Genomic DNA, 27,970 nt, shown 5'->3' with positions numbered 1-27,970 from the left:
AGGGCCATGGAAGGGGCAGAGAAAAGAGGAAGCCTCAGGAGGAAGCAGAAATGACCAGATTGCCAAACAGGGAGGAGTGAGCGGGACAGGGAAAGCCGTCTCTTCCTCCCCAAATTTTCTCCCCCTTCGTGCTCATTCCCCTGGTTCTCCTCTTTCCTGCCCCCCGCACCCCCTCCAGCTCCTCCACTTCCAAAACCCCATTTCTATTCGGAAGAGTCCTCCCATTTGCTCTCTGACAAGTGGCATTCCTTCCTGGGGAGTGAGGAGGTGGAAACCTAGGAAAGAACTCATCTACGGTGGCCTGCAAGGCTCAAACCAGCTTGCCACCCCCAGGCCTCAGGGATGAGATCTAGAACTGATCCTGGCTACAGACACGAGGGGCGCACGGAGCAGAGGGAGCAGCTGTTCACCTCTCTGCTTTCTGCTCCCGGCCACCCCATGTCCTCATTTGCACTATCTTCAATTACAAAGGATGCACTGTCTTCAATTACAAACGACCCACGCGAATGTCCCATGATGAGGACTTACCATCTGATAATTGTATGGCCACCGTCCCTCTCTGGCGAATTTATGAAATGCTATTTTAAAACGTCAGGACTGGACATGTTTAAAAGAAAGTCCACACAAAGACCGAGCCATGGAATACAGTCAGAAGTCATAATATCCTCAGGGTGGGAACGCATTTATTTCCACGGTGCACCCCAATATGTCAGTCTCATGTGCCAGAAAAGCTCCAGACTAAACTGCTTACTTCTGGTTTCCTTGAAGAAAATTCTATGCATTCTTTTTACAAATAAATACAATGGCTGTATTGAATCAAAAGTGTAAATAGTTGTTCAGTGTTCTTCCATCTGTGGGTGCTAAGTGGGGGCAACTTCAGAGACTCAATGATACACTTCGATTCCACTGTCACGAGTCCATTAATTCATCTCTTAGACATCATTACTTGAAAAATAAGAAAACGCTAATAGTTACCAGAAAATGCATTCATTCCCTAGTTTATGTGTGTTATTCACTACCTCACCAAACAGGATGAGAATTTGTCAAAAGCTGTGCAGCCTGAAGTGAAAACTAAAATGTCTTTGCAGACAACTTTGTTCAGCAAACAAGCAGAATTGCTCCAAGAGAAAACACTGTCTTGTAAAATATACCAAGCAATAAATAGGAAGTGCCTTGCTAAATAAATGTATCCCAACAGCATGAACCAAATGAACTAGTGGGGACCTCCCGGAAAGATTGCTCCCTGTATCTTTAGCCCCCGCTTCTTGGGGGTGGGGTGGGGGGGTTTGCTGGCAAACTCCAGGATATATAGGGTCAGGATGAGCTGATAATTTTCACTTCTTCCACTTGGACAAAGCCAAGAGAGAAACAAGAGCTGCAGGGCTCTGAATAACTGTGCAGTAGTGTTGACTGTAAAAAAGCATTGTTGGGTTTGGGGTGAACAGAAGGGATAAAAAGAGGTTGTCAGAGCTTAAAGGAGCCCCAGGATGAAAGAAGGCGGCTGTCTTCGATGGGAGGCAAGCTCTACTGTGAGCTAAGTGGTTTCCAGCTGCCCCGCTCACTGGGCCTCTCTGGGTGGCAGAGCCCACACTGGTCTAAGAGCCGATTTTAGTCTCTGAGGTCATGTGTGAGAACACTAAGTTCTCAGCCTCAGCTCCTTGTAGGGATTAGCACAGATAGCCCAAGAAAGACGTGCTGGAGATGTGGTAAATAACCCTCAGAATTAGCCCACTGAGGAAGACACTCTGATTTAGCAACACAGATTTTAGCAAAGGTATTCCAAAATAATTACTCAGGTTTAAGATACTCGAATGTCCCACAAAAGAGATCACAGTGTCACTGATGAATTGACTTTCTATTTTCTCCGATTTCTACGAGTTTTTTCTTGTTCCTCGACCAAGCCAGCCAATGGGAGGGAGCTTATGTAATGGTTAAGGGCATGGATTCTGCAGCCAAATTTCCTGGGTTTGAATCATGAATATGAAGTTGGGCGAATTGCTCAACCTCGGTGAGCCTCAATATCCTCCTTTGTGAAGCGGGGATGATTCCACCACCTACCTCACAGCACCTGAGCAGAACTGGTACACAGTCAGTGCTCAGAGAAAGTCAACAGTTGCTACTTGTTAAAAATAAAGTCACTGCTGCAAGATTATGACACCGTTGTACCTAGGCTTTTTTTAAAAAGCATATGATTAGCCCTGGCCGGTGGTGCTCAATGGTTAGAGCGTCGCCCTATGCACCGAAGATCTCAGGTTTGGTTCCCAGTTAAGGGCACATACCTGGGTTGCAGGTTCAATGTCTGCCCCTGGCCAGGATGCATGAAGGCGGCAACCAATGGATGTGTCTCTCTCACATTAATGTTTCCCTCTCTCTCTCACTCCCTCTCCCCCTCCCTCTTTCTCTAAAAATCAATGGAAAAACACCCACAGGTGAGGATCAACAACAAACTAATAATAATAAAAAGCATATGATTAATGTATTTAATAATATGCATATCTGCTTCTCCAAGCTAAGAATGTACTTCTTGAAGGCTTATTAATCTTTTGTCTCAAATACCTCAGTTTCAAGCATATAATAAGAGCTCAATAAATGTTTGAAAGAAAAAAATGAAAGAGAAAGAAGAAAGCTTTGCAAACCAAATAAGGTGAGCAATTGTAATATTTGTCCTATAAATAAATTCAGATTTCATGAGCTTTTATTGAGTGCCTGTTTTATGCCAGGCCCTGCGTGCAGACTCTATGCTATCTGAATACACTGCCATGGACAAGACACAGCTCCGTAACTGCAGTAACAACACAGTGGCTTCTGGGCTATGCTGACTCATTTAGACTAGCCCCTCAGCCTACAGCCTGAAAAGGGCTGGTTGACTAAATCGTGTTGTTAATTTTTAGGCCATACAAACAACTCATTCACATGCTTCAAAATGCAGCAGAAAGGGCCCGCACGCCCTTCTAGGGAGTGCCGTGGGAGGACTGGCGTTCTCTCCTCTTGATCCAGGGCAGGGTGATGGTAGCTTTGGGGATATAAAAAGCACCTTGGGGTGTTTTTAGCACCCACAGGGCCTCAGTGAGAAAGCCCAAGTTTAAAGGATCTCTTTAACCACAGAATAAGGAACCATGTATTACATTCAAGACTTGGCCGCAAGTCAATTTCCAAACGTTAATTCTTCATGAAATCATCATATACCTCAGGTAAAATTCATATCGATCTCAGCTCTTTTACCTTTTACTTTATTGGGAAGAAAATTCTGAGCCAGAGTAATGAATAAGTGGATTTCAGTCTTCTGAAAGGGCTTGGGTGTGGCTGAGATAGCTAACTTTGAAAACTTAGCAACACAGGATACATTATGAGTAAGTTCTTTACTTTTTTTTTTTTAAATAATGATGCTAACTCACCAGATCCTTCTGAAAGAGTCCTTTTATTCATTTCAATGAAGTCAAGTAGAGAACAAGTTGTAATATGAAACACAATTTATGCAACTGTGTTGAAATTCTCCACCAGAGTTACATCTTCTAATGTAAGAATTTTATGGTAAAACAATTTCAAAATAATATCAAGCACTGGGTTAGGCTTATTTAGGCTGTCATAAGAAAACTCCTTGAATACAAATCATTGAAATCTTAAGGCAAAATGATAGTTCCTTTAAATATTTTTTTTTGAATTGTGTTCCCAACAGTTTATAATAAAAGAGCTGAAACGAAGCCTCAATTGAAATTATATTGTTAGGCAACTCCAAAAACTAAACACAAAAACATGTTAAAATACAGATTGCAACATCAAGGGAAAACCATCCTCATATATACAGTTTTAAACTCTCAGCCATTCTGACCCCAGCCCACAGCCTTCCAAGGTTTTCCCTCCAGTCAGCCAGCGAGCGCCTCACTCCCGCCGCAGCCACAGGGGTTACTCAGGGAAAGGCGTGCAGTGCCTTTAAAGGGCCAATAAGAACTCCTGTGGGTGGGTTTGGCCTGCCTTTCAAAACCAATGAACTTCTCATTATATAACCTTTACTAACAAGAGAGAAGTGTGTAAGTCACACAGCCAACTTAACTGTAAGGCAGGCTATGTTGCATGTTGAATTAAATAAAAAGAAAGAAAAAGCTTTGTGAATGGCATGATCCAGGTTATGTCAGAAAATTAATGAACCCTACGTGGTAGTATTACTAAGCTCATTTTGACAATGATTTTCAGGCCGTATGATGTTTTCAATCAGAAAAGCCCAAGCCTCTAAAATAAAACCTCTGTGACATTTTATTAATTCTTTATAAAATAAAGTAAGTCTTTGAACCACAGGAGAATTCTGAGAATCTGGCCTTTCCAGAAAGCCCAAGAAAAATACTTGTTTCACCATTCTCAAATTCATTTGACTTTGAAACAAAATAAACATATTACTCTATTTAATATCATTGCACAAGCGAATTCGCAAGAATGAAATGTGTTCAGAGTTCCTAGAAAAAATGTAGCAATACAGGCTGCCAACTTGTTCAATGTCAAGCTCTAGGCAGGATAGCAACACTAGCAGTAAATGACTCAGAGTGAGTCACGCTTAAGCTATTTTTGCTTTTAAAGTACTGCCAGGCACTGTGTTAATATTCAACCCAGAGTAAATTTAGCCCAACAAGAAAACAAGTGTTTCCATGGTTGCTTCTTCCTGGTGTTTATGGTATATATGCAGCCATTAGGCACAGGAAGCCGGCCAGATAAATTAAGCAGAAATGCGCATCTTTCATTCCTGTCCAGGCTTTGGAACACTGGCAACCCCGAATGCCATTCTGGCCATTCTTCCATCTCCTTCTGTGTAGCTGCCTCTCCAGACCCGAACAGCAAATATGTAGGGTGTGTATTACTAATGATTCATTTAAAAACCTGTACTATTTACAGAGGCTCTAGTGGATTGTTGCTCATGGATTTTATGTGGCTCTGTATTAAGAGTCACAGCCACTTAGATTTCTCTGACAGTGCAGCCATAGGGAACTAAAATGCGTAAAAATTAGCTGGCAAAGGTGGACTATAGACACCAAATGGAGTCCTTCTGCAGCATCGTGGGCAGTGAATGGCCAGTCTGGCAATGTGAATACTCAGGAGGTGTTCGAAAAATATTGGTTACGGGAGATAAACGGCTAGTATAAGACTGATCTGGAAAAAATAATCTAAAATTTTCAGAATGTGCTATTCCTACTGCAGATGCATACTTGAGTAGTACAGTGAATTCGAAATAGATGCTAGGACTTTTCCCTAATTAAAACCCACCTGTTTGTTTATGGCTGTTAAAATCATTAGCATTACCTATGGAATCTATGCTATAGTTACATACAGTGGTTTGGTATTTTTTCAGTAAAAAAATATGAAAGCTAGAATATCCCAGTGCAGGGTTTCCAAGTAGGATGCATGCACCTCAGAGGATGTGCAAAATCTTAAAACTTCTATTGATAATTAACTTTTATCGAAAAAATTAGGTTTTGCCAATAATGTACACTGCCATTACGGCGAACATGTATAAATATGAACACACGAAATACTGAGCGGCATATGCTCCACTACGGGGAAGAATAGTCAACGGTGCTTTAAGGAGCACAGCCTCCCGAGGGGACGGAGCCTTCTCTTCATGTCTGATCCAAGTACAACGTGTTTTTTACATTCAAATGGTCCCTGGCACAAAGGATGTAGAGTGGAGAAGGCTAGGTCAGCAAGCAACTGGAGAAGAGCGAGAAATGGCAATGCGAGCAAGGCAAGGCTGAGACACGGCCACACGAAGTACCTAACGACAGGGCTGGGCACGACGACGCTCACCCGGACCAACCAGCCCAATCGAATGGTCCTTGCTCCAAATAAAAAAATGATCTCTCCTCAAGATCCCCAGACCGTCAGGACTCCCGGAAAATTATAATGCAGGTCCAAAAGCTATTTTTAGTGAACTGGGAAAGCCCACCATAAGTGTAATTCTAGAACAGGCATCTTTCTCAACACATGGCTCCTGGGGAACAACTGTGAAAGGGGTACCAGGGGTGCAAAAGGTGAGAACTCCTAAAATAGTCTCTAACTTGCTTGAATGGATCTCTAATTCCATGGAAAGAATCTAGCACAGGACTTGGCATATAGAGGAGGTGCTCAAATAAATCTCTGTGGAATGAATGGGTGGGATACATACCTACTTGTCCACCAAACATCCTACTGGAAAGCCATGCATGCTAAAGCTCTGCGACTGTTATCTACATGTTTATTACACAGGTATTTTTCAGAGTTTGAAAGCCTAAGGGACTATAAATAATTTATCAGAATTTCTGGCTTTCTGACTCCCTTGATTACTAATTTCACTAACTCTACTAACAACATGAAAGTTTCAGGTTAGAGGAGTACAAACAATGTTCACAGAAGGAACATTAAAATATATGCAGAGGCAAAGATGGGGAGGGATGAATGGTTAAAGCATGAGGTTTTCTAGGGCAGTGAAACTATTCTCTATATTATCATAGTAGATACATGACATTATGTCTGGACCGTGAGCCCCCACTACTCAGCTTCCTTTCCTGCCGATTCTGACCTCATCTCTTGTTCACGTATGTCCTAATCCTAGAAGCCTGGAATCTGGATTCTCCTGTTCCCACGGTACAGGATGCTATTTCTATTCCCCAGTCTGACTATTCACTCTGACCTATGACCTGTCTTGACCTCACTGTTTGTGTATATGCGGGCTGGAAGGGCCTGGCCTACTACTGACCCTTGGTACTCTAAACCTTGATACAGTTCCCTAATTCTGTCTAACAACCTCATATTCATCTTGCTGTAAGCCCCAGCCCAGCCTAATAGTAATTACACATGAAGAGAGCCTGGAGGAATGATATTGGCACAAAATTATAATACTGAAAGACATTTCTTAAAAATAGAAATAAAAAAATTCATTATTAAATGTATGATTCCCTATAAGGCTCTTAGAAGCAGAATTTTATTCTTTTAACTTCCTACCTTAATTTAATATTCACAGGACATCCTAAGTGTAAAATGCCAGAATTGATTTGGAACGGGAGGGCAGGGGGGAGCATTAGTACCTTGTGTAGACTCTACTATTTAAGACACTAAATTTGAGTTAAGCCACCCCCTAATAAACATGTTTATTTATTAAAACACCAGAGAAAAGCTTAGGCCTAAGAATGCTATGGAAATCAAGACACATTTCAGAATGGCTAAACCTCTGGCCACGTGAGAATGCAATCAATAACATGACTAGTTTCATGTGCTCTGTCAAGATGTAGATAACCCTGTGAAGGCTAAAAATACATTTTTCTGTGGCCCAATTCATTTTGCTTTCACAGTGTCCTCCAAGGGAAAATCGTAGGGCAGAGAATAAAAGCCTCAAAAGAAAAACACACACAAATGTTCAAGATCTCTTTTTTATAAAAGGGGTCTATTTTTTCAAAAACAAAAACATTTTTTTCTTTCCTATTCTCATTTTAGAAGAGGGAACTGAACTATGATCTGTTGTTACTATTTACCTCTAAACGCAATTTTTAGATCAGAAAATATTATTGCACGTTGATTTCAAGACTTTTTAAATAGATTAGCAAATGTTCTTCTCATTAAACCTACGATGGGGTAAAGGGAACAAAACCTGCTGGCCCGGCCTGCGCACCTGAGTTAGCAGGTCAATTAGGCTCTGGCCTTGGTGACTAGGACACAGGCTAGCTGTTGGTCACCCCTTACCCCCTCAGCCAGGTGCTTTGTGTAATGTACAATAAACTGTACAGCTGTCTGAAATAAATTATTTTAATAAAGGAATTATTTAGGTTTTGGGGAGGCAGTACTGTCTAGCCTAGAATGTCTTAGAACCTATCTAAGATGTCAAAATAATTCCTATCTTGTCAATGCCTTTCAATGGTTTTATATCAAACCACTTACCTGAATCCTACCCCCTCTACCTTCAGTGTGGCTACCCACTTCCTGCCCACTCTACTCTCCCCACTGCTGCCCAGAGAGGTGCACAGAATCCCCTGGTGGTGAGCTAGGCTCCCTGCCAGCTCAGCCGAGTCCCTGAGCTTCCTCATTGCCCCAGAATGACATCTTTTATGAGATTCTTCCCAGCTAACTGAGCCAGCTCTGCAGAGCAGACCCTGAAAGGCTCTATCAGGGCCACCAGGAAACAAGTCATAGAATCTTACTGAGATCTCCAAGTGAGTTTGTGTTAACATCTCTAACAAGGTAAAAGTCTGTAGCAAACAGACTGAGTTTGAGCTGTGAGAATGATTGATATATATAGTAAGAGATACCAATAATGTTAATTAAAATATTTAACACAAAGGCAGAAACTAGTATAAAATATTTAGAAAGTGACAATCCTCCCTTCTTCACAATTACACATAGAGATTGATTCTGCCCACTTAGGACAATCAATCCACAGAGCACTATGACACGTAAGTCACCGAGGGGGAAACACAGAACCACATCATAGAACAACTCTGTTTCACATCAAAACTTGGGACACATGGTCTGACAAGCACAGGCCAATGGGCTAGAATATCAGAAACCAGAACTCTTCTTTAAAGTTAAGAAATACAAAGTCAATGAAAATACCACATCCAAAATTGCAAAGAGCTGACAACATAAGGGAGACAGATGGAAATTCTCTAAAGCAGTGGTTCTCAACCTTTTGGACCTTTAAATACAGTTCCTCATGTTGTGACCCAACCATAAAATTATTCTCGTTGCTACTTCATAACTGTAATGTTGCTACTGTTATGAATCGTAATGTAAATATGTAATATGCAGGATGGTCTTAGGCGACCCCTGTGAAAGGGTCGTTCGACCACCAAAGGGGTCGCGACCCAGAGGTTGAGAACCACTGCTCTAAAGGATAACAAACGAAGTGAAACAGAGTAAGAGCAGCTTGTCTGGGACATGCAAGTGGCAAAGGCCAAAGGTTTAGTACCACCTGAGTTGGCCAGTATGTAGGAAATGGGCTCTCCTATACCTTCTAGATGGGAATTTAAATGAATTTAATCTTTATGGAGGGCAATTTGTCCTCCACGGTACAATTTCAAAATTCCCATGTGCTCTGACTCAGCAGTTTCACCATCACTTATCTTACAGATATAGACCTTCTTGTGTGGAATTTTCCATGTGTAAGTATATTTATTGCAGTAATATCGATAGCAGTCAAAGAAAAATTATCCCATCATCAGGGGACTGGTTAAAAATTATGAGTTACCATGTAGCATTAAAAAGAATGAGGAAGCCCTATATGTACGGATATAAAAGAATATCCAAAATATATTAAGTGAAAAAGCAAAGTAGAAGAGCGTATCTATATGCTGTCATCAACACATACACATACACACAGAGAGAGATATTTCTACAGACATACATAAGAAACTGGCAGCAGTAATTACTTCCAGGGAGGCAAAGATCTTTTCACCACATAGTCTTTTGTACTTTCATATATTAATTCATTTAATCTTCACAACTCTATAAAGAAGGTATATTACTATCATACCATTTTAATAGGTGGAAAAACTGAGACACGAGGGTTTTTTTTTATTTTAAAACTTAAAATCCATAGTTACACAGCTAGTAAGGGCTGTACCGAGACTTGAACCCAAAAAAGGTGGCTCTAGAACTAATCTATGACCTACTAGTGACCCTCAAAGAAGTGCCAATCTCAGAATAATAATACACCTTACATTTATCTGCGTAAGACTTTGTAAAATACTTTCATGCGTTCTATCTCAACTTACAATAGTCTTGTGATCTGAAATAATAAAATAGGCCTGCCTGGTCGGGTAGCTCAGTTGATTAGAGTGCCATCCTGATATGTCAAGGTTGTGGTTCAATCCCTGGTCAGGGCACATACAATAATCAACCAATGGCCCTGACTGGGTGGCTCAGTTTGTTGGAGTGTCGTCCTGTGCACCGAAGACTGCGGTTCTGATCCCCAGTTGGGTCATGTAGGGAGGTAACTGATGGATACTTCTCTCTCACATCAATGTTTCTCTCTTTGTCTCTCTCTCTCCAATCAATAAAAAACATGCCCACAGGTGAGGATTAAAAAAATTCACCACATGATAACATTAAAATTAGACAATATAAGTCAAGCATCTACGGCTTTCATAGGAAAGGCAATGAAATAAATTAGATAATGTGATTCACAACATATTTAAATGCCATTTAAACAGTGAAATATTGTCTTGGATTTACTAAAATAAAAAACCATAATTCTTATATTCTATTTTTAATTATATAGTCATGTAATGACTATAATGAACACCTTTGCAGTTTAGTATATGTTAAAATATTGTGTATGCAATTACCACTAAATAAAATTCATTTTAATCAATCCTTAAAATCCAATTCTCAAAATCACTTAAAATTGTTAAAACAGGACAAACTAGAACAGAAAGCTTGAAAAGCAAATTTATCTGTCAAACTTGGGAAAGGAAATCCCCCATTTCTTTCTATTAGCTCAGCTCTTAAGTAGATCCAGATATACGTGTAGAAAGTACCAGCTGACATTACTCAATGGGGGTTTCCTTACTTTTGTTAATTTTGGATTTCCTTGCTAGCAGGGACACAATATTTGTTTCTGTTTTATTTAGAAATACTCAGTGAAAGTGAAATGTGTATTTCCCTTATAAAAGTAAAATAAACATTCTCGACTCCCATTTTCCAACTGAAGCACACAAATATCTGAAGAAAATTAAGCCCTGGCACCACTGGATGGGAAAAAATGTGCCAGACACCATCCAACATCATGTTTTCTAAAGTCTCCCTACAGTATTATCTCATGCTCTTTAATACTTGCCACTTTAAAGAACTCTCTCTTTAATTAAATAATTACCTCTTGGGAAAACACAACTCACTCCTATATTCAGTAGGATTCTCACTTCTCCAATTCTACTTACTCAAATTCTACCACTTCTTCAAAGTCTTGTTCAAAACTCATCTCTATGAAGCCACTGCCCTCTGTTTCAAAGACCCCTCCCTTGTTGGGTGTTAATTATACAAATCACACATCCTGGCAGCTGATCATGGTCTCCTCCTATTCTTTTATCATTCACTAGCACACACACGGTGTATATTCTCTCATGGCACTTATTATTCTGCTTTGAATTACAGTTATTTTAAGTCTCTGTTTCTCTACTCCACTCAAAGGTCTAAACCATGTTCATCTGTGTTCTACCTTTGATTAAAGCCCTGTCCTTGTTTGCTTGAATAGACATAAATCTTGCCCATCCTATAAAAACACAAACTTCTTGAGAGAAAAGAATATGCCACACTTCTTGTTTTCTCTACTTCTGAATACTTAGCCCAATGCCATGTACAAAACAGCACTGAAAGACTCAACAAATACTGTATAGGTAAACCAGTTGTAGTTTAGTTTTACTTAAGTTAAATTATCTCTTCAGTTGCTCTGGTATCTGAATAGATATGTCTCTGATTGAATGAATGACTCAAAAAAGTGAGAGAATACTTCAAATGCCCCTTGCTTCTGAGAGTTGCATGGGAGAGTTAATCACACACGCACACACACACACACACACACACACACACGGCCAGTGCTGTCTCAGTAGTTAAAAATGATAATGTGGTAGAGTAGACTGAAAACCTGGCCACAACACTTTCTACCTCCTCCCATCAGGAAGCAGAGTCTAATCTCCCACCCTTGAACCTGGGCTGCCTGGTCATGGCTTTGACCAATCAAGTCTGGCAAAAGTTACACTGTGTGATTTCCAAGCTGGGACCTCCAGACATCTTCTGCTCCTGCTCTTGAGGCTCTTATCTCCCTTCTGCCATTATGTGAACAAACCTGAACCACAAGGATGGGGAAAAAGCGGTCCCAACTGAGGGTGTCCTAGAACTGGAAGCCCAAGTCAACCGGGGTGCTGACCACAAATGTGTGAGTGAACCTAGCTGGACCAGCAGAAGAATCACCCAGCTAAACCCAGTTCAAATGGCCAATCCATGGAAGCACGAGCCAAAAGAATGGTGGTTGTTTTAAGTCATTAAAGTTTTGGGGTGGTTTGTTCCACCACAAAGCTAACTGGGAGAACTAGAAAGTCATCACCACTGACATTTAAAACAGAACACTTACAAGGTGTCACGATACTAATTTCTACTCCACACAGTTTTACACTTTACAGCTAATGAAAATCACTGCTAAATGTTTAATATTTCTTTTGAATAATATTAAAATTCTAATTATGATTAAAGCACAATTTCTAAATAAAGAGCAATTGCTAGCTTTTTGACTGATTTTTAAAAAACACATTATCTAATAAATGAGTACAACTCATCCCTATCTCCTTATGCATCGTGAGAATTCTTTTATTTAATACACAATGTGCTTGCTGCTTGAAGCAGGGTATGACTTCTATTCTTCATTGCTTTAAATACTCACTCTGGGAGAGTCAAAATAAACAGTGAAGCAAACTCTTGAGTCAGTACTACTTACAAGGAGTAGGAACCCCTTCCCCCCCCCTCATAAAACAATGGCTAATTCTACCTCCTATAAATCACATTAGATTATGAAATTTAGTTTATGAATTTTGAAATATGAAAAATAAGAATAATTTTTATTTTAAGACAGGTGACTTTGGAAATAATCTATGACTTACTAGTGACCCTGAAAGAAGTACCAATCTCAGAATAATAATATGCCTTACATTTATCCGAATAAGACTTTGCAAAAACACTTTCATGTGTTATATAATTTTCAATTTACAAAAGCCTTGTGATCCATTCTCTTTGAAACAAACACACCTTCCAGCTACTAAAATAAATAAAAGTGATGATAAATTCTCAAAATTCCTGCCACTGAAAATAACTGCAGTAGTAGAAAAGTTTCTTTCAAAGAATTCCATAAAAATTCACCACATGCTAACATTCAAATTAGATAATATAAGCCAAGCATCACTGTATTCACAAGAAAGGCAATGAGATAAACTAGGTCATGGGATTCACACCGTACTATAAATGCCATTTAAACAGTGAAATCCTGTCTTTATTTTACTATAAGAAGAAAATGATAATAAAACAAACTCTCCCTTGAATGTTGTTAGCCCCAAAGCCCTTGTCCTTCTTCCAATCTCCTGAGCCTTCCTTTCTGTCCCCTCCTTTTCTTCCTCTCCTTCAGACCTCTTGGACTCTTCCCCTTGCACGGGCGTCTCCAATCATAGCTCGGACCATCGCCTGGGAGCATGTGAAGAGCCTCTCTCCCTCTCCTGAGCCATGGTTCACACCAAAGCTTTCCTCATCTCCAGCCATTTATTGAAGATCTATGCCCAAACCCAGCCCCTTAAATTCAATATACTTGACATTAAAGTCATCCTCCCCACTTAAAGACCAGCTCTTCCATGAGATATCTTAGTACTTTTAGGGTTATCACCTTTTCCCCATTTATTCAAACTAGAAACCCCAGTGCCATTTTGAACTCCTTATTCTATTGTTGTTTATTTTTAATATATTGTTATTGATTTCAGAAAGGAAGGGAGACAGAGAAAGAGATAGAAACATCAATGACCTGGAATCGAACTCTGACCATCTGTTTCATAGGTCAACACTCAATCAGGGAGCCATGCCAGCTGGGCTCTCCTATTGTTTTAAACGAATTGGCAAGTCCTACAGATTTAACCTCCACCACACCTCTTGTATGCATTCCCTGTTTTCCAATTCCCCCATTGTAATTCAGGATATCATCAGTACCTGATTGAACCACTTTACCAAGACCTGTTTCCATCCCAATTTATCATATATACCACAATGATTTTATCTTCTTAAAGTTCAAATCTAATCAAATGGCTCACCTAATGAAAAACTTAATGTCCCCATGACTTACTAATTAAACTGTCCTATTCAAGGCAACAAATAACTCCACAAATCACTCCCAACTTACCCTTGTACTCTTATCTGCCATATACTTATGATCGAACTGGATTACTTACTGCTCCTTCATGTCCTGTGTCTTCTTCTACTTCTGTTCATGGTTTACAGTATTTCCTTGCTCAATAATGGGGATCAGAATACATATGTAAAATTTGCACTGCTTTAAAATTTAACATTATGTGATAAAGAAATTCCTAAACATTTCATTTTTTTGGTAAACAATTTTCACAAATTTGAGTCATGGCATACATTCTGTACCTGTACTATTTTATTGATTACAGATATCTTAAATTATCATTGTCTTATCAAAGCTTGAGCTTGATTCTCAGATAGAGTTGGAGTACTTACTAACCACAAGGCTGGTATTTATAACCTATAATTGTAATATGCTTCTCCGAACCCTCTCCTCCTGCAGGGCCTCTTCATCTCCTCCCCGAATGATGACCTCCAGTCTCCAGCCCATGCAATTACCAGAATGCAGCTGCAGGCCAATGGCCATTACAGCAAACACAAAGAATAGCTCACTGCTTCTCAGAGCTTGGCATTCTGAAAACATAATAATATACTTTCTATGTTTAGAGATGGGGTCATGGGGGAACCTGTATTCAAGTCCAATGAGTCAGATGAGAAAGTTAGTATGTTTCAAACAGGATGTCTGTGCTGGCATGTACTGTCACCAAAAGCAGTGGACACAGAATATTTTATTTTAAAAGGCAGTATTAATACATGTTCAAATGTCAGATTATAAATTGGTTTCCATTTTGCATACCATTTAAACAAAATAATTATCATATTTCAAAGCTACATCAAACATGGCCTCAAATTCCTCTTCTCCTGACGAACCATCTCACATGCTATGAGATAAGCCTCTCCAAATCCAGACTTCTTAAGAGGCCCCACACTACAGATGTGCACTTGCTCTACCCTGGGGAAGACTCCGGGAAGCCAGGGCTATCGGAGTTAAGGCAGAAGGATGAGCTTGCCGAGCCAAGAGAAGAGAGGGAGAGGTAAGCAGAACATGCCATGAAGAGGGCAGCGAGTGTGACAGCCTGGAAGTGAAAGAGAACATAATACTTCCAGGGAACTGCAAGTGTCTGGATCAAAGGGCTGGAGAGGAGAGGGGAGAGAAGGAGGAAAAGAAGCCAGTGCCAGATGGCCTCTATGCCAGGAGGGCTGGATGGGCCACGTGAGGGACAACCATGACCAGACCTGCACTTTGGGATGATCAATCACTCAGGCAGAAACGGGGGGGAGGCCAGTCTGGAGCAGGAAGCAGGCTGGGGGTAAAATCACAAATAGAGCAGCAGCAGCAGAAGGAAATGGGGGAGGGACTAGTAGAGGTTTTCAGGAATGGGACTAGACAGCACATCTTGTTAACTGGCTGAAAGTTCTTACTTGTCTCTTTGGAGAAATAATTTTTCTGCTTTTGATAAATGTAAAAATAAAGCTCTGATGGAGAAGGAAAATATACCTAAATGAGTTACAACTATATTATCTTGACTCTAACCCTATCAAGTGTAAGAAGCATTGTCAACCTAATACTTTGGGTGAGGACCAAAGCTACCACATAACAGGAGAGATGGAGGTTAAGGCTGATGGCTGGGGGCAGGAATTAAAAGTTCTGGAGTCTGACTTGTAAATTTCTTGCTTTATGTAACTGAAATAAAGTAAAAAAATAGTGTCCCCCTAGGGAAACAGAAAGGAAGTACTTTCCACCAGTCAGGTAAGCATCCAATGGTCAAACTGGGCAAGGTCTGGGAACACCTCCAGCCAATTGGCAACCGCACTTGTACTCAGAGCAGAGCTGACGCCCAAGGGGACCTTGGAGAAAGGGACACAAGGCTTCACCCCATCCTCTCATTCCCAGGAGGAGTGTGTGTCCAAGTACCTGGCATGGAATATTTGTCCCACGGGGGACAAGTTCCTTGAACTAGGCTTTAACTCCTTTGGTAGTCTTTCATTCATTCCCCAAATATATAGGAAGCCCTGGATCCATGCCAGGTGCTGTCCTAGGCACCGCAGAGGGTAGCAATCAAGGCAGACAAGTACCTGCTCTCACTGAACTGACATTCTAACCAAAGGCAAATACATAATGAAGACGAAGAAACCCCATGATAAAGATAATAGATTAATTTATCCAACTCTGAAAACTGCATTTTATTATTTTTAATAAGCTGACCATTTATTTTAGAAAATGCTACTCAACACCTTTCACCACCACCCCCTACTCTCATTCTTCCCCAAATTTTGCACATCAAGTTCTAAGAGCTTGCAATCTCAAGTGAACAGTGTCCTCTATCTCTCACACCCAAGACATTAACTACTTGCCTATGTCCCTTGTGCCTAGCAAAGTGCTCTGCATATAGGAGGTGCCTGTTCACTACAAAATATTTTTAAAATATGTCATCAGTTGATTAGGAAAAAAGCTAACTTAAATAACTGGGCTCAAACAGCAGAGCAGATGCTCTCCAATCAATCCAGTGCATACCCATAAGAGAACCCCCAGCATATCAGAGGCCCACAGAGCACGCAATGATTGATAGCTGCAGCTCCATTACATCGGCTGTTATATTTGCTCAAAAGAAATACATTGCATCAGACACAGGCCGGTTCATGATGTGAACAGTACTGTGCTTTCTACTTCCCTATCACAAAAAGGTTGCCAAAACCAATACTGTACTGAAAATTTATTTGTTACCTTATCAACATTTGTTCACACCCTTGTCCACGACAGAACATTTCTTACCCACTTGAAAGTCGAGCAATATTTTATCCTTCACTTAATGCTTTAACAAAGTAGCTAAAACACTCTGAGTTGGTTTCCTTGAAGTAAAAAACTAATGCCAACTATTAAAAACTCATAGCATGTATATTCCTTGAAGTAAAAACGATTAAAGGAAATGCCTTTAAGCAAGCAAAAAGAGAGTAACTAATATTTGGGGAGTGTACTAAGTTTGTAACATACTTTCACTTTTTGTTTTTAAATATCTGATTTAATCCTTTACAACTCTGTGAATTAGGTATTATTAATTATTATTAATTTTACACATACTTTACAGAAAAGTAAAATTCCACTGATTTTATTTAAAAAACAACAACACAAACACACAAACTACTCCATGGTTGAGCCAGAATCTGAATTTCTATTTTCTGATTCCAATTTCCAGGATCATTCCAGGCCTGGACAGTCTCCATCCTTAACACTGTTATGAACATAGCTAAAGTGATTACATAAGGAGTTTACAAAATAGGATTTCAGGACTAATATAAATTTTAACAAATACAAGGTGACTAACTCTGAAGGACAGTACTTGAGTATAACAAACACACAACTATCTATGATCATTATTAAGGCTATCAATTATGCATATGAATAGACACCTGTCGGTCTGTTCACACCTGTATTCCCAGCATACTCAATAAACACTTGTTGAATGAATGAGTGAATGAATGCTAAGTACAACATGAAGTATAAAAAAGAGGTTCTCAGACACAGAAGGATGGAGTTAATTTATACAGTTAATTTATACAAAAGTAGCTATACAGTTGTTCACATGGAAAACAATACATTAATAAGTAATAATACAAGAATAAACTTTGTGTTCTGTGTCCTCACAACTGTAAACCTACTCTTGCTCAACCCTGTACTGAAACCCAGGACACTGAGTACAACTTAATTCTTTAGGTAATTACCAAGGGACTTATGAGTGCCTCGCTATGCTATGTATGAATGAATGTTCCCTATGACAGAATAAACCGCATCAGACCTGGAATGAGAAGTCAGGCTTGTAGCCTCTAGAATACCTCACTAAATGACCCTTAATAGGTTAGTTATTTTCAACCCTGACGGTATATAAACACGACCCGAGGAACTTAACAAATGCCTAGAGCCCCACCAGACACTAACAAAATCTGAATCTCTGGAGGTGAGGATGGAGCTCTCATTTTTATTTTTAAGGTTCACAGTGATATCAAGTGATAGTCAGTTCACTAGATATCAAGTGATGGGTGAGCACCACAACTGTAAACCAATGGCTCTCAAACTCTGATTTATGAGAATCAGCTGAGGACTTGTTAAAATTCAGCCCAACCCCGACGGTTTCAGACTCAGAAGGTCTGGGGTGGCCCCAGAAAACCTGCATTTTCAGTGTTTCCAGGTGGTGCTCTTGCTGCTGGCGGGCACCACACTTTGAGAACCACTGTTGCAGACTCTCTTAAGTATTTCTTGAATGAATTAGTTATATGTGTAGAAGATGCACAAATAGGAAAAACATGAACATTATATGAAAATTTTAAATTAAAACAGGAACTTCATGCTTCACTGGTCATCAGGAAAATGTAAATTAAATCCACAGTGAGATACCATTGCATACTTATTAGAAAGGCTAAAATGAAAAAACGAACCCCAAATACCCAAATGCTGGTGAGGGAATGCAGAATGGTACACCACACTGGAAAATAGCCTGTCAGTTCCTACAGTTAAACATATACTCACCATGCGAGCTAGCAATCCCATCCATGCCTGGATATTTACCCAAGAGAAATTAACTTACATTCACATAAAAACCATGACTGTTTTACAACAGTTCTAGTCATCATGCCCCCAAGCTCAAAACAACCGAAATGTCCTTCAACTACTGACTAGATAAGTCAGCTATGGTACATCCATAGGATGAGATACTATTCAGCAACACAATGCAACAAGCTGATGATAGTAGCAACACTATGGATGAATCTCAAATGCATTCGAGAAGCCACGTAAAAGTCTGTCTAATGTATGATTCCATGTATGTCACATTTGGGAAAAGTTACAATGATGGAGACGAAAACAAAACACTGGTTGCCAGAGCCTGGAAATGGGGGAGAGGTATCAACTACAAAAGGACACCCATTATATGCATCTAACAATTATGAAACTTAAATCCTTCCAAGCTCAGAAATGAATAACTTGATAAGATATTTATTTTCTGAAGTATGATGTATATCATCCCAGGACACTTATGATTCCGCCTCCCTATTCCAGGTTCAGGTTGCTTTCTGAGGACCGATGGCATCACACTCTCTCAAAATAAGCCACCACAAGACATCCACAGCTCACAGTTTGTGTTTAAACTTGCTGCTGACTCATTTCTCCCTTGATAACTGAACCTTTCTTTCCTAATAACTTTAATTATAGCCATCTCTCATTCTAAAGCTTCCCCTTTCCTTGGGAACGAATTTGTTATCCCTGTGATCTCCTGACTATGAGACACAGGGCAAATATGTCACCTCCAGGACCCAGTCTGCTAAAAACAGAACCTGCATTTTTCATGCATTCCTCTCCCGCACACTGATGTCACAAAGATTATGAGAGATGGTGTATTTGCATGGGGTTATTGTTGTTACGTTTGAAATAAATTTCATGGAATTTGTTCTAAGCTTGTAGTGCAATAAATATCCCACTCCTCTCTGGCATAACACAGCAACTATTCACACCGGAAGTAGCATTCTTACGTACTACTTATTGAATTTTTTGGTAATGCCAAAACCATAGGATCTGGAAAAGGAGGGCCCAGTTTTAAGTCTCTCTCAACTTCCTCTGTGACCTTGAGCAAACCACTTACCTTTTACGAATCTCATGTTTTTACCTATAAAATGAGACTTTACCTATAAAACAACTACGTGTTTTTCTAGGGGCTATTTCGAAGGCAAGATGGGGCACACAGTAATAAACCACTACATAATGTCTGATATGACTCCTACCCCTGACCTCTGAATGGAAGTGACCCAGCAAGAAAGTCTCTCATTGTCATCGGAGTACATCAAGGCAGATCCATGGAGGCCCAAATAAATTGTTCTCTACTCAAGAGCCCTATGACAAATCAATTTTTCAAGAAATGAAAGAAACACCTAAATTGAGAGAAAAGAGGACCACATGGGAGTGTTTTTAAGAGCTGGTATAATATGTATGGGGGAAACAACATGAGCTTTGAGTTTCAGCACTTATAGACTCAGGGAAGTTATATGACTTCTTTTTGCATATTTCCTAATCTATAAAATGGGCATAGTTACCTTGTAGGGTTGTGAGAAATCAACAATAATATAAAGAATGTAAGCTCCATATGCTGTGCACAGGTAGGCACTCAAATCAATGCTGCCTGTAGTTACTCATCAATTCAATAAGCACTCATTAAGTACCATGTGGACTAGGCACCATACAAAGCCTGGATATTACTTTTATTATTACTAATTTCCAAAAGGACTAGGGCAGGGGTGGGCAACCCCTGGCACGCGTGCCAAACATGGCACGCCAGTAACTTTTGCTAGCACACGAAACCCTCTCTTATAATCTTCCATTTATAATTTTTTTCTTAATATCAACTTTTTTATTTTTCAGATAAATTCAGTGTAGGTGCATCTTAGATAAATAAATAATTTTACATAACAAGTTATCTTAAAGACCATAGACATGGATTGACGAGAGAGGGGAAGAGCAATTTCTATGCCTCTGCCTTAACTCTCCCTGCCTTCCTAGATGCGACCAGTGTTTTGGTTTCATCCACATACGCTTGTGAATCTTTGTTCTCAGTGATGAATTTTGTTAAGTCTCGTAATAGGAGTAGCCTGACGGATGAAAGTAGTAGCTCGTGCATATCTCTGAAGGTCACGAAATATAAACCTGATGTAAAATCTCTGTCATCAGTGATGCAGCAGCAAAAGTCCCACTGATAATATCAAACGGAGTCATAAAGTTTTCTTTCTGACTATCAGTGTACATGTATACATTAAAAAATAAATGTATTTTTCATCATCATATACTGTGTTTTTGTCACTCAAATGAATTTTATTATTTCTTCAGGGTTCTTCATATATGTACACCTTAAGAGATATCAAGTAGGCATAACAAGTTCTCAAAAAATTAGGGTTGGCACGCAGAAGAATTTTGAGTCAGAGATTTTGCTGGTTTTGGCACGCACTCACAAAAAGGTTGCCCACCCTTGGACTAGGGCAAATCTAAGGTGAAGGCTGAGTAGACTGACATCTTTATTGCTCATTATAAAGGGCATATAGAAAAGCTAATTTCTCACCACAAAGGAGCTCCCTGATAGTTTAAGGCCGTGGTCGGCAAACCGCGGCTCGTGAGCCACATGCGGCTCTTTGGCCCCTTGAGTGTGGCTCTTTCACAAAATACCAAATGCGGGCGCGCATGTACAGTGGGATTGAAATTTCGTGGCCTGTGTGCAGAAGTCAGTATTTTGTGGAAGAGCCACCCTCAAGGGGCCAAAGAGCCGCATGTGGCTCGTGAGCAGCAGTTTGCCGACCACTGGTTTAAGGCCTTGACTAAAATTCCAACATGACAGAATCAATCTATTTTGCATTAATCTATTTTTCTTCACTTATTCAATTACTTATTTGGTGCCCAACCTGCTTTAAAATATAAACATTTCTGGAAATTAAATAAAATAAAACAGAAGGAGGAGGATAGTCACAACCCTCCCTGATGCCCGCCTCTATCTCTGGCACTTCCTGTCTGCTGGTTCAACTATTTACTAGCTTCATAACCTTGGAAATATCACTGTACTTCTCTGAAGCAGCTTCATCATTAAGGTGGGAAGGGTACCATTTAGCTTCACTGATGTAAATAAAGACATTTGGGAAAGAGAAAGAGTATGGGGTGAGAAACACCAAGAAAGCGGAAAGAAGGAAAGAGACACAGAAAAGAGTCAGTCAGAGGCTGACTCAGAGAAGAGGAAGAGGGATAGAAGCAAATATACAAGGAACAAAAAATTTGCATAGGACAGAATTTCACTCAATGAGCATATGTCCTCAGGCCAGGGATGCAATCCAGCCTGAAAGGTCAATCTCTGTTGTGAAATGTATGGTTTTTAGCATTTCCCAATAATTATGATCATAGAGCAGGCAAATGGTGGTGGCTTCATCAATATCAAGGAATAAAATGAAGACCAACTGAGGGCCACAGAGATGACAAAACTGTATATAGAAGAACCAGAAAACTGAATTTTTCATAAATTTTGTTAAATATTCTTCTAAGCAGTCACATTTGAAGTGAGCCATCCTCAATTCCGGAGCATATGCTGCTGTTATTAAAAACTGTCTGCTGCTATATACACCAAACATTTGCACCAACACATCACTGTAGAGGACTGTGTGCACAAAATCATTATGCTGACTTTTTTGAGCAATTTAAAGGATTGTTTTCAGATCCCAACCCTATAAATGCTAATTTTCCTCCTCCTCTTCTTCTCTTCTTTACTGATGATAAATTACTGAAGGGAAAAGGAGTTTTAGCACCAGACTCCTTAACTAGGTTCTGACCCTCTTTTTCTAGTTAATAATTCTGTTCTGTAAATATTATCTGAACTCTGGTTATGTGAGGAACAAAAGGAATATAGAGATGAGTAAGAACTATATTCCTGCCTTAAAGGATCTTGGGTTTTGGTTAATTGCCAACCAGCAATACACAGTGTTTGGATGGACAGAAACACCTTAGGAAAAGAGATATTTAGAGGTGGGAGGATATATCAGGATTAAGTCAGGTTGGTCAACACTTTGCCCAGTTTAAATGCACTCAACATACTTCCAGGCACAGCCAAACATTTTCCCTCTTGGCACTCACTACCTTTGTGTCTTCATCTCTTTTCTTCGAGGTCTCAAAACTCACACACACCTTCCCAATCTGCAAAGGTGCGAATCTTCTCTATAATCTTCCCCAGTGTCCATCAGCATCTGGGTTAGGGGCTCCCACACCTGTCTCCTCACCACAAAACCTCCATCTACTTTTCCACAGAACCCATGAGGCTTCCACTCTGCATTCCCAAATGACACAGAATGCACATTATGGCCTTACTTTGAAGTATCTTGAAAGCAAAACCATCCCTTTCTCTGAAGAAATTATAATCTACTGTTAATTGGCCAAATTAATGCTAATGTCCCTCGTTAAGTGCACAAGAAGGCACTAAATTATAAGGTTAAATCAAAGGTCACAAACTGACTGTTTTGTTTGCACAGTGTTTTGAAAATCTGCTAACCAATCAGCTAGATTTCTGGGTTTTCCAAAAGAACCTGAAGATCTGGCCATGCCAGCAACAACAGACTGGCACGGTGGCAGTGTCTCCTTTAGGCAGGGCATGAGATCTCAAGTCTCTGGTCTTCTGAAAATTCCTGTGAACACCAAGGACCTGGGCTATAGATGCTATGTGTCTAGATCTCATGCTGAAGTTCAAGGAATATAGCAGTAAGCAAAGCACAAAAGGCCCAGCCCCGGAGGAACTACCTGTGGTTTTGAATAGATGCTTAAGGAAAGGGAAAGCACCCCATTAGGAACAGCAAAGTGAAGTCATGTCACGTTCCCAAGGAACTCCCTATTAATGGGATCCTTGAGGGAAGTGAATCGCCACACCCTATTTTATCAGTTTTGAGATCTAGATTGAGCATGCTTAAAGGGGAAGGTACACAGTTAATTTGTGAGTCCATATAATTAAAAGATTAGAGTATAAATTTATATATATATATAACAAATGTTATTGTCACTGAAATTGATTTCTAAGATTCACTCATGGATTCAAATATCTCCATATCTTATTTTCTGCATTTCTCACATATGACCCAAACATGTCTACGATTAAATCTATGAACATCTTGAAATTAGCATATTTGCATTTTAAAAAGGCATGTTCTTCTTTATTCTTAACCTTTAAAAGTAGCAACAAAATGACATTTTATATAAGGTTATTTTAATACTAAAGATCTCAGATTCACAGTCAATTCTATTTCTGACCACAAAGTGAAGCCCTTATATTTTGAAGATTTCTAAGTACCAATTCTTGTCTGATGCCCTTAACTTCTGCCTTGCTGACCTGCACTAAAACTTCTTATGCCTGCTAATCATATAACAGGGAAATGAATAAAGGATGCCAGAAAGATTGCTTAATGGCTTGAGAAATCTATACAGAGGTGTAGGCACATTCTAATTAAGTTCTCCTGATGTTAAAATTGCAGAAAATCATAGGTTGCAATAGTGGAGACAGTGTAAGTGAAAAAGGCAAGGAAGAGAGAACATTACCTGAACATATTGTTTAGATAAATTAAAATAATTTCATCCAAAAAAGTCTGACTACATCTTAAAGCCTTAAACCAAATCATACTGTTTATTTCACAACTTGGGTTAGTAAGAACATGATTATCATTTAGGAAAATGGAATTCTTTTCTGCGAAATTGTTCCCTAACTCAGTTATCATCACCACCACCATCATAGTTGCCGGGAGCCGGTCCATCCTTGCTGTTTCAAGGGACCTGGCATATATGGCATATTGTTCTTAATATTTTTGCTCACCTTCTTGGCACTATGTGTTTTAACCAAGGTCTCCTCTCTGAGAAAGGTTGTTTCCCCAGGTAGGGATTTTCCCCTGAAGTTAGGGAGGGAATAAAACCTCTTAACTAAGTGCCAGGCGGCTAATTAATCACTTTAACTACGAACAATCATGCTTAAGCTACATAATCTTTACTCCCTGGAATGAAGATATGAAACGCCCTAACCTTTGTAATAGAGATTGATAGGATTGAATCAACTGGTATAAATACAGATGCAACAAGACAGCAAGACACAGAACTTAGAACTCAGAACTTAGAATGCAGAACTCAGAACACAGAACGAAGAAGACAGAACTCAGAAGAAGGAACCTACACAGACAGAAGAACTTCGCTGGAGAGAAAATGGCAAAAGATCCTGCACTGAACCTGACTACAGAAATTGGCAAGAGAACCTGACTAGAACCTGGTGACTGAACCTGGCTGGAGAACCTGGACAGAACCTGGCTGGAGAACCTAGCAAGAGAACATGGACACAGACCCTGGCAGGAGATCCTTAGCAGAGCCTCTCTGGAGATCCAGACCAGAACTTGGCTGGAGATCCTGGCTAGCCTGCTGATCAACTGAACGCTGTCTCCATGTCATTTCTTCTTCGCCGACTCCGTCCACACCTTTGGGGACCCCCGGACCTGCTGGGGCAGGACCCCGGCACATAGTCATCTTGTCTAGAAGTATACACATTATCTTCAGACAATCTTGCTCTGTATGACTCAAAGAATTAGAACTCAGAAAAATGGGTGACATCGGTAGGAAGACCAGGCTATACATTAAGTGACTCAAACCAAGGACTTCTGGCTGCTAAGCTCATATTCTTCCCACTACGCTGTTCTAGCTCTTTCTCAATAATAACTTAAATCTAAAGTAAGCCTTTAAGAGGCTACCAAGATCCACTATCTCATTAGATCTCAGTAATAATCCTGAGAAGTAAATAGGGCAGACATAATCTCTCTAATATACAGGATACTTGGTACCCAGGGATAAAATGATTTGCCCAAAGAGGTTGGATCTAATGCCTGGTAATACCCATAAGACATAAGTAACTACTAAAAAAATACCGTGTGCTACTGAAGGATGTTACCTTTAGAGTAATCGTATCTTCAAAGGAGTAGAGTGTATCTGTTACGCTTGCATTCTAGGGATGGTAAATACTAGGTATCTGTACTGCCTCTTTCCCACCATAATCCTTCACACACTCTGTCCTGCTGGGTCTGAACCCAGCCTCAGAATCTTCTTGAAAATACAGCTCCAGGCAGCCCCTATCAACTGTCTGGCAAGACAAGCCACCCAGGTAAAACCTGCGTTTCTTACCCTGACTCTCTGCATTTAGGTCCCACATTGTATTACATTTGTTTCTGACATCCTTTCTTTGCTTTTCATTTGATAATTGCCATTCAAGCTTCTCACATTATTTCACGTGTGTATATATTGTCTTCTCCCAGTACCAAGGACTCTGCCTTTTATTTATCTCAGAACATCAACTCAAAGTGTTCTGAGTGATGGAGACAAATGTATGGTATTTATTTATGTGTTTAAAAAAACACACCTGGAACAAAAAGTTGCCGTTGTTTCTGATTATGGTTTAGACCAGCGGTAAGTAAACTTTTCTGAAAGGGGCCATATAATAAATCTGAGCTTTGTGGGTCAGATGGTCTCTGAGACACCACACAGCTCTGCATTGCAGTGTAAGGCACCGCAGACGATCTGTAAATAAATGTATCTATATTCCAATAAACTTCACTTGTGGACACTAGAGTGTGAATGTCCATACCATTGTCACATATCACAAAAAAAGGATTCTTCTCTTGATCCCCACCTCCCACCCCCAATTAAAAATTAAAAAGCCATTGTTAGCTTGCAGGCCACAGAAAAGCAGGAGGCAGGCTGGGTTCGGCACACAGGCTGCAGTTCATGGACCCTTGGCTTGGCTCTGAGATTTTCAAAGTGAGAATTTCTGGTGGTCTACAAGATCCAGTCAACAAGTCCAACTCCCTGTGTGTGACTGTGAGGCCGGATTTTCTCCGTGTTATCAATGACAAGAGACTGAACACAGACACAAGTACAAGGGTCCAGCTGCCTTCTATTAAGGCAGAAATTGAAGAGATTTGCCAAAATGTAAAACAATGTCTCTCTTCTCACTAATTCTTTATGGTATTATTATATGCATTATATTTCAGATACTCATAAAGCTGTTTATGTTAACATGTAATGGGTTTATTATTGATTTTTAAATGGATTATTATATTTTAAATTCCTCAGTTTTGATTTCTAACATGATGAATATCAGTAGCTATAACCCATGGGAACCAAAGCTCTCTGGGGCCCTCAGTAATTTTAAGAATGTAAAGGGATCTTGAGAGCAGACAGTTTGAGAACTAACTGCTGACTACGGCTGGTTGACTCATTCCTGCGGCACTTCCACCCACCAGACAGACCACCTGATTTCAGTCTCCATCCTGACTTCTCCCCACCTAAGAGCTTTTTGGCATTTCTCTGATTAGATCCTGATTTGGTAAAATTTAATCCCATGCAATTTATGTTCTTGGATAATGAATTGGTGAAGGCAAGGTGGCCATCTTCATGAAAGGACCTTCAGAAACGTGCAGCCCACAAACACACTTCAGCCTTTACTTCGCCAGAACAGGCAACATGATGCAACGATGCCTCCTTGGCTTGTATTTTCAAATCTTAAAAAAAAGGTACTGTGATTCCTTGCCTCCATGAGAACATAGCTCAAAACAAACAGATTTCACTGGCTCCTTTAGAAATCAGAGACCTTTTGACTTGGCCCCGAAAAAACTGTGGGAGCCCTCAGGGCAGCCTGAAATCTAAAGAAAGAAAATTCATCAGACCTGATGCCAGTTTATTGGCAGTGTCAATGATAATGCACTGTCAATTGTATTTGCAACATCTTTAAGAAAGGATTAACATTTGGTTTGTTCTGTTGAGATTTAAATTTTTTTAAAGAATATTTTAGAAAATAAGAGGAAAAGTGGTCTTATTTCCAGTGTTACCATATAAGGAAACCTTACATAGGGAAGCATTTCTTTCGATATAAATTAACTTTGTCATAAGATTGAGCTGTCTATCCAAATGATGTGTACTGCTGGCCTTGGGAATCCTGTCCACCCCCCAACCCCCAACCCGAATTTTAGAGAGATTTAAACAATAACTATGATTTCCAACATTAATCATTTTGTTGAATTATACATTAACTAGAAAGTGTTTCGCCACAAGTATATGACTCTAAAAATCTCTTATGGAATAATAGCTTTGTAAATACCGAAAAAGAAGTTTGTATTTTAGGATATTTATCTTCAACCTGCATTATAAAATACTAAAAAAAAAAAAAAAAAAAAAAAAAAAGGAATTATAATCAGATACTAAATCTGCCATAATTTGTGATTTTGGCTCCAACTAGTAAAATAAAACACTTTTGGCTATTTTGAACAACACCAAAACTGAAATTCACTACCATCTTTAAGATCAGAAAGCCACTAGCAAATTATTACCTGTTTAGGGGATTACTACTCATTTGGGCAACAGTGCAAATTATATTAGAAAGATTTTGGTAGTTGTGATGCTCAATGAAGAACAGAAAATAGCCTTAAAATGTGGGGAAATGCTTACTGTTTAAATCTACAGTAAAAGCAAAAGTCTCACCATGATTGCAAAACATTTCAAATTGTGAAACTTAATCTGTAAAATAGACAAAAGTAAGCCAGCTTCCTCAGT

The 27,970-nt window shown here is 39.7% G+C and overlaps 1 protein-coding gene across 7 annotated transcripts in view; it reads right to left on the bottom strand.

The window, feature by feature from the left end:
• The window catches only part of NSMCE2 (NSE2 (MMS21) homolog, SMC5-SMC6 complex SUMO ligase), a 244,544-nt gene that overhangs the window by 128,040 nt on the left and 88,534 nt on the right, over positions 1-27,970 (bottom strand). The window lies entirely within an intron of this gene.

Source organism: Myotis myotis, unplaced genomic scaffold (assembly GCF_014108235.1).
Source record: "Myotis myotis isolate mMyoMyo1 unplaced genomic scaffold, mMyoMyo1.p scaffold_m19_p_16, whole genome shotgun sequence".
Lineage (NCBI taxonomy): Eukaryota > Metazoa > Chordata > Mammalia > Chiroptera > Vespertilionidae > Myotis > Myotis myotis.
Note: the sequence above shows the minus strand (reverse complement) of the source record. Positions and strands in the feature narration are given on the sequence as shown.